We start from the raw sequence: 6,802 nt of genomic DNA on the forward strand, positions 1-6,802 counted from the left end.
CACCCCAGATCAGAGGGGATCGGAAGCCAAACCCAAGCTCGGAGGGGACTGGAGGCCGCACCCCAGCTCAGAGGGGGAGGCCAAACCCCAGCACGGAGGGGACCGGATTCCGCACCCCAGTTTGGAAGGGAATGGAGGCCACACCCCAGCACGGAGGGGATCGGAGGCCACACCCCAGTTTGAAGGGGACCGATCGGAGGCCACACCTCAGCTCAGAGGTGACCAGAGGCCACAACCCAGCTCGAAAGGGACCGGATACCACAGCCAGTCCGAATGGGACCGGAGACCACACCCCAGCTATGAGGGGACTGGAGGCCACACCCCAGCTCGGAGGGGACCTGAGGTTGCACCCCAGCTCGAAAGGGAATGGAAACCACAGCCAGTCCGAAGGGGACCGGAGGCCACACCCCAGCTCGGAGGGGACTGGAGGCTGCACCCCAGCTCGGAGGGGACCGAAGGCCCCATATTGATGGGGACCGGAAGCCATACCCCATCTCAGAAGGGACCAGAGGCCACACACCTGCTTGGAGGGCACCCCATGCCAGCTGGGAGAGCACCAAAGCTCGGAGGGGACCGTAGGCTACACCCAGCTCAGAGGAGACCAGAGGCCACACCCCAGCTTGAAGGGTACCCTAGCTCGGAGGGGACTAGAGGCCACACCTAAGCTCGGAGGGGACTGAAGGCTACGCCCCAGCTCAGAGAAGACCGGAGGCTACACCCGAACTCAGAGGGCACCCAAGCTTGGAGGGGAGAGGAGGCCACACCCCTGCTCGGAGGGGAATGATTTCCACACCTCAGCTTGGAGGGGACCCCAGCTCAGAGGGGAACGGAGGCCACACCCAGTCTCGAGGGGACTGGAGGCCACATCCCAGCTCAGAGGGGACCGTATGCCACACTTCTTCTCGTAGGGGACTGGAGGCCAAACCCCAGCTCGGAGGGGACCGGAAGCCTCACCCCAGCTCACAGTTGACCGGATGCCGCACCGCAGCTCCGAAGGGAAAGGAGGGACACCAGCTCGGAGGGGACCGGAGGCTGCACCAAATTTCGGAGGGGACTGATTGGAGGCCACACCCCGCTCAGGGGAGGACCTGTGGTCACATCACAGCTCGAAAGGGACCTGGGCACACCCCAGCTCAGAGGAAACCAGAGGCCACACCCCAGCTCAGGGGGAATGGAGGCCACACCCCAGCTTGGAAGGGGTCGTAGGACACACCCCAGCTCGACAGGACTGGAGGCCACACCCCAGCTCAGAGGGTACCGGTGGCCACATCCCAGCTCGTAAAGCACTCCACCCCAGCTCCGAGGGTGACCCCAGCTCAGAGGGGACTGGAGCCCACACCCCAGCTTGGAGGGGACCAAAGGCCACACATCTGCTTGGAGGGCACCCCATGCCAGCTGGGAGAGCACCAAAGCTCGGAGGAGACTGTAGGCTACACCCAGCTCGGAGGAGACCAGAGGCCACACCCCACCTTGAAGGGGACCCTAGCTCGGAGGGAACTATTGGCCACACCCCAGCTCGGAGGGGACTGAAGGCTACACCCCAGCTCAGAGAAGACCGGAGGCCACATCCGAACTCAGAGGGCACCCAATCTCGGAGGGGACAGGAGGCCACACCCCTGCTCAGAGGGGACTGAAGGCCACACCTCAGCTTGGAGGGGACCCCAGCTCAGAGGGGAACGGGGGCCACACCCGGTCTCGAGGGGACTGGAGGTCACATCCCAGCTCGGAGGGGACCGTATGCCACATCCCATCTCGCAGGGGACTGGAGGCCAAACCCCAGCTCGGAGGGGACTGGAATCCACACCCCAGCTCAGAGTTGACCAGAGACCGCACACCAGCTTGAAAGGGAATGGAGGCCGCACCCCAGCTTGGAAGGGATGGGAGGACACACCTTAGTTTGAAGGAGACCGATCGGAGGCCACACCTCAGCTCAGAGGTGACCAGAGACCACACCTCAGCTTGGAGGGGACCTGAGGTCACACCCTAGCTTGAAAGGGACCGGAGGCCACAGCCCAGTCTGAAGTGGATTGGAGACCACACCCCAGCTCAGAGGGGACTGGAGGCCACACTCCAGCTCGGAGGGGTCCAGAGGCCACACCCCAGCTCGGGGGAAATGGAGGCCACACCCCAGCTTGGAGGGGACCGGAGGACATACCCCAGCTCGAGGGGACTGGAGGCCACACCCCAGCTCGTAGGGTACCGGAGGCTACACCTCAGCTCGGAAAGCACTTCACCCCAGCTTGGAGGGCACCCCAGCTCGGAGGGGACAGGAACCCACACCCCAGCTTGGAGGGGACCGGAGGCCACACTCCAGCTCTGAGGGGACCAGAGGCTGCACTCCAGCTCAGAGGGGACCGGAGGCCAAACCCCAGCTCAGAGGGGACCTGAAGCTGCACCCCAGCTCAAAGTTGACCGGAGGCCAAACTCCAGCTCGGAGGGGACCTGAAGCCACACCCCAGCTCAGAGTTGACCGGAGGCCGCACCCCAGCTCAGAGGGGACTGGAGGCCAAACCCCAGCTTGGAGGGGACCTGAAACCGCACCCCAGCTCAAAGTTGACCAGAGGCCAAACCCCAGCTCAGAGGGGACCTGAAGTCACACCCCAGCTCACAGTTGACCGGAGTCCGCACTGCAATTCGGAAAGGGAACGGAGGCTACATCCCAGCTCGAGGGGATCGGAGGCCACATTGAAGGTCAGAGTTGACCGGAGGCCGCACCCCAGCTCGTGAAGGGAGCCGAGGTTGCTACCCAGCTCGTAAGGGACTGGGGAGGCTGCACCCCAGCTCGGAGGGGAACAGAGGCGGCACCACAGTTCGGAGGGGACCGGAGGCTGCACCCCAGCTCAGAGAGGAACAGAGGCTGCACCACAGCTTGGAGGGGATCAGAGGCCTTACCCCAGCTCAGAGGGTACTGGAGGCCACACCCCAGCTGGGAGGGGACCAAAGGCTGAATTCCAGCTCTGAGGTGACCGGAGGCTGTCACATCCCAGCTCATCCCATGTTGGAGGGGACCAGAGGCCACATCCCAGCTCGGAGGGGCCCGGAGGCAACACCCCAGCTCGGAGGGGACCCCAGCTCGGAGGGGACTGGAGGCCACATCCCAGCTCAAAGGGACAAGAGGCCACAGCTTGGAGGGTCTTGGAGGCCACACCCCAGCTCGAAGGGCACCCCACTCAGGTCAGAGGGGACTGGAGGCTGCACCCCAGCTCGGAGGGGACCAGAGGCCACACCCCAGCTTGGAGGGGACCAGGGGCCAAACTCCAGCTTGGAGGGGAATGGAAGCCGCACCCCAGCTCACGGTTGCCTGGAGACCTTGCCACAGCTCGGAAGGGAACGGAGGCCACATCCCAGCTCGAGGGGATCGGAGGCCACACAGAAGCACAGTTGACAGGAGGCCGCACCCCAACTCAGAAGGGAGCGGAGGCTGCACCCCAGCTCAGAGGGGAACGGAGGCTGCACCCTAGCTCGGAGGGGACCGGAGGCTGCACCCTAGATTGTAGGGGAACGATCGGAGGCCACACACCAGCTCGGAGGGGATCGGAGGCCTCACCCCAGCTCGGAGGGTATCGGAGGTTGCACCACAGTTAGGAGGGTAACGGAGGCCACACCCCAGCTGGGAGGGGACCAAAGGCCGAATTCCAGCTCAGAGGTGACCGGAGGCCACATCCCAGCTCGCCCCATATCGGAGGGGACCAGAGGCCACATCCCAGCTCGGAGGGGACCGGAGGCCACACCCCAGCTCGGAGGGGATCCCAGCTCGGAGGTGACCGGAGGCCATATCTCAGCTCAAAGGGACCGGAGGCCACAGTCGCTCGGATGGTCTTGGAGGCCACACCCCAGTTCGGAGGGCACCCCACCCCAGCTCGGAGGGAACCTCAGGTTGGAGGGGACTGGAGGCCACACTCCAGCTTGGAGGGGACCAGAGGCCACAACCGACCACAACCCAGCTCGGAGGGCGCAGCTCAGAGGGGACCAAATGCCGCACCCCAGCTCGGAGGGGAATGGAGTCCACCCCAGCTCTGGGACCTACTTCCACACCGCAGCTCAGAGGGGACAGGAGGCCACACGCCAACTCAGATGGGACCGGAGGTCACACACACCTCAGCTCGGTGGGAACCAGTGTCCACACCCCAACTCGGAGGGAATCACAGCTCAGAGGGGACCAGAGGCCACAGCCCAGCTCGGAGGTGAACCCAACTCAGAAGGGACCGGAAACCACACCCCAGCTCGAGGGGATCGGAGGCCACAACCCAGCTTGGAGGGTACCGGAGGCCACACCCCAGCTCTGAAAGCACTCCATCCGATCTTGGAGAGCACCCCAGCTCGGCATGTAATAGAGACCACACGCCAGCTCGGAGGGGACCAGAGGCCACACCCCAGCTTTGAGGGGATTGGAAGCTGCACCTCAGCTCGGAGGGGACCATAGGCTGCACCCCAGCTCAGAGGAGACCAGAGGCTGCATCCCAGCACAGAGGGGACAGTAGGCCGCACTGCAGCCCGAATGGGACTGGAGGAGGCACCCCAACTTGAAGGGGACCGGAGGCCACACCCCAGCTCGAATGGGACTTGAGGCAACACCCCAACTTCAAGAGGACCGGAGGCCACAACCCAACTCAGAGGGTACCGGAGGCCACACCCCAGCTCGAAGGGGAACCAAGGCCGCACCCCAGCTTGCAGGGGATCAGAGGCCGCACCCCAGCTTGGAAGGGACAGGAGACCGCACGACAGCTCAGAGTAGACCGGAGGCCTCACCCCAGCTCAGAGGGAAACTTGAGCCACACCCCAGCTCAGAAGGGAATGGAGTCCACACCCCAGCTTGGAGGGGACCGGAAGCCACACCCCAGCTCGGAGGGGTCTCCAGCTCAGAGTTCACTCCACCCCAGCTCAGAGGGCAGGCACCCCAGCTCAGAGGGCACCAGAGGGAGGCCACACCCCAGGCTTGGAGGGGACAGGAGGCCACACCTCGGAAGCCGCACCCCAGCTCGGAGGGGACTGGAGGCTGCACCCCAGCTCAGAGGGGACTGGAGGCCCCAAACCAGCTCAGAGGGGATTGGAGGCCACACCCCAGCTCAGAGAGGACCCGGGTGAGCTGGGCCTGGGTGGGGTGTGGACTCCGATACCCTCCAAGCTGGATCTGGGATGTGGCCTCCGATACCCTCCGAGCTGGGGTGCGGTCCTTATGTTACTCTCTGAGCTGGGGTGTAGCTTCCACTGCCTTTCGAATTTGGTAACTTCTGAGCTGGGGTGTGGCCTTTTGGTACCCTACAAGCTGGGGTGTGGCCTCCAATACCCTCCAAGCTGGGGTGTGGCCTCCATTTCCATTCAAATAGGGGTGTGGCCTCGGGTGCCCTCCGAGTTGGGGTGTGACATGCGGTCCTCTCTGAGTTGAATTGACTCCAAGGTTCCCTTTGAGTTGGGGGGATGTGGCCTCATGTACCCTCTAAGTTGTGTGGCCATTGCTACCCTCTGAGTTGGGGTGTGGCCTCCGGTATCCTTCCGAGTTTGGGTGTGCCCTCTGAGTTGGGTGCAGTTTGGCCTCCTCTCCCTTCTGAGTTGGAGTCTGGCCTTTGGTCCCCTGTGAGTTATGGTGTGGCCTCATAGGAACCTCTGAGATGGGGTGTGGCTTCTGGTACCCTCTGAGCTGGGGTCTGGTCTCTAAGTTGGGGTGTGGCCATCGGTACAATCTGAGTTGGGGTGTGGCCTCAGGGACACTCAAAGTTGCCCAGTGTGGCCTCTAAGTTGGGTGTGGCTTCAGGTCCATCTATGAGTTGGGCTGTGGCCTCAGGTAAATCATCTGAGTTGGGGTGTGGCCTCCAATACCCTGTGAGTTGGAGTGTGGCCTCCATTACAATCTGAGTTGGGGTGTGGCCTCCATTACAATCTGACTTGGGGTGTGGCCTCCATTACAATCTGAGTTGGAGTGTGGCCTCCATTACAATCTGAGTTGGGGTGTGGCCTCCAGTGCCCTCTAAGTTGGCCCAGAGTGTGGACATCGCTACCCTCTGAGTTGGAGTGTGGCTTCCGGTCCCCTTTGAGTTGGGGTGTGACCTCTGAGTTGGCGTCTGGCCTCCGGTAACCTCTGAGTTGGGGTGTGGCCTCCAGTACCCTCTAAGTTGGGGTGTGGCCTCCGGTCCCGGTTGAGTTGGGGTGTGGCCTCCATTACACTCTGTATGAGTTGGAGTAAGGCCTCTTGTATCCTTCAGTTGGGTTGTGGCCTCTAGAGTACCCTCTGAGTTGGTGTGTGGCCTCTGGTCCCCTGAGTTGGGGTATGGCCTTCGGTCCCCTATGAGTTGGAGTGTGGCCTCCTACCTAGGAGTTGGGGTGTGGCTTCCGGACCCCTGTGAGTTGGGGTCTGGCCTCCAGTAACTTCTAAGTTGGGGTATGGCCTTTGGTACCCTCTGAGTTGGAGTGTGGCCTCCAGTACCTTCTGAGTTGAAGTGTTTCCTCCAGTACACTCTGAGTTGGCCCAGGTTGTGGCCATCGCTACCCTCTGTGTGGCCTCCGGTAAGTACCCTGTGAGTTGGGCTGTGGCCTCCGTTACAATCTGAGTTGGAGTGTGGCCTCCTACTGGACTGTGGCCTCCTACACTCTAGTACCCTCTGAGTTGGGTTGTGCAACCTCCAATACCCTGAGTTGGGGTCTGGCCTCCGGTACCTTCTAAGTTGGAGTGTGGCCTTTGGTACCATCTGAGATGGATTGTTCCCTCTGAGTTGGGGTCTGGCCTCTGGTACCTTTTAAGATGGGGTGTGGCCTTTGGTAGCATCTGAGTTGGAGTGTGGCCTCCGGTCCCCTCTGAATTGGGGTG

This window comes from Ranitomeya variabilis, chromosome 4 (genome assembly GCF_051348905.1).
Source record: "Ranitomeya variabilis isolate aRanVar5 chromosome 4, aRanVar5.hap1, whole genome shotgun sequence".
NCBI classification, from domain to species: Eukaryota; Metazoa; Chordata; class Amphibia; order Anura; family Dendrobatidae; genus Ranitomeya; species Ranitomeya variabilis.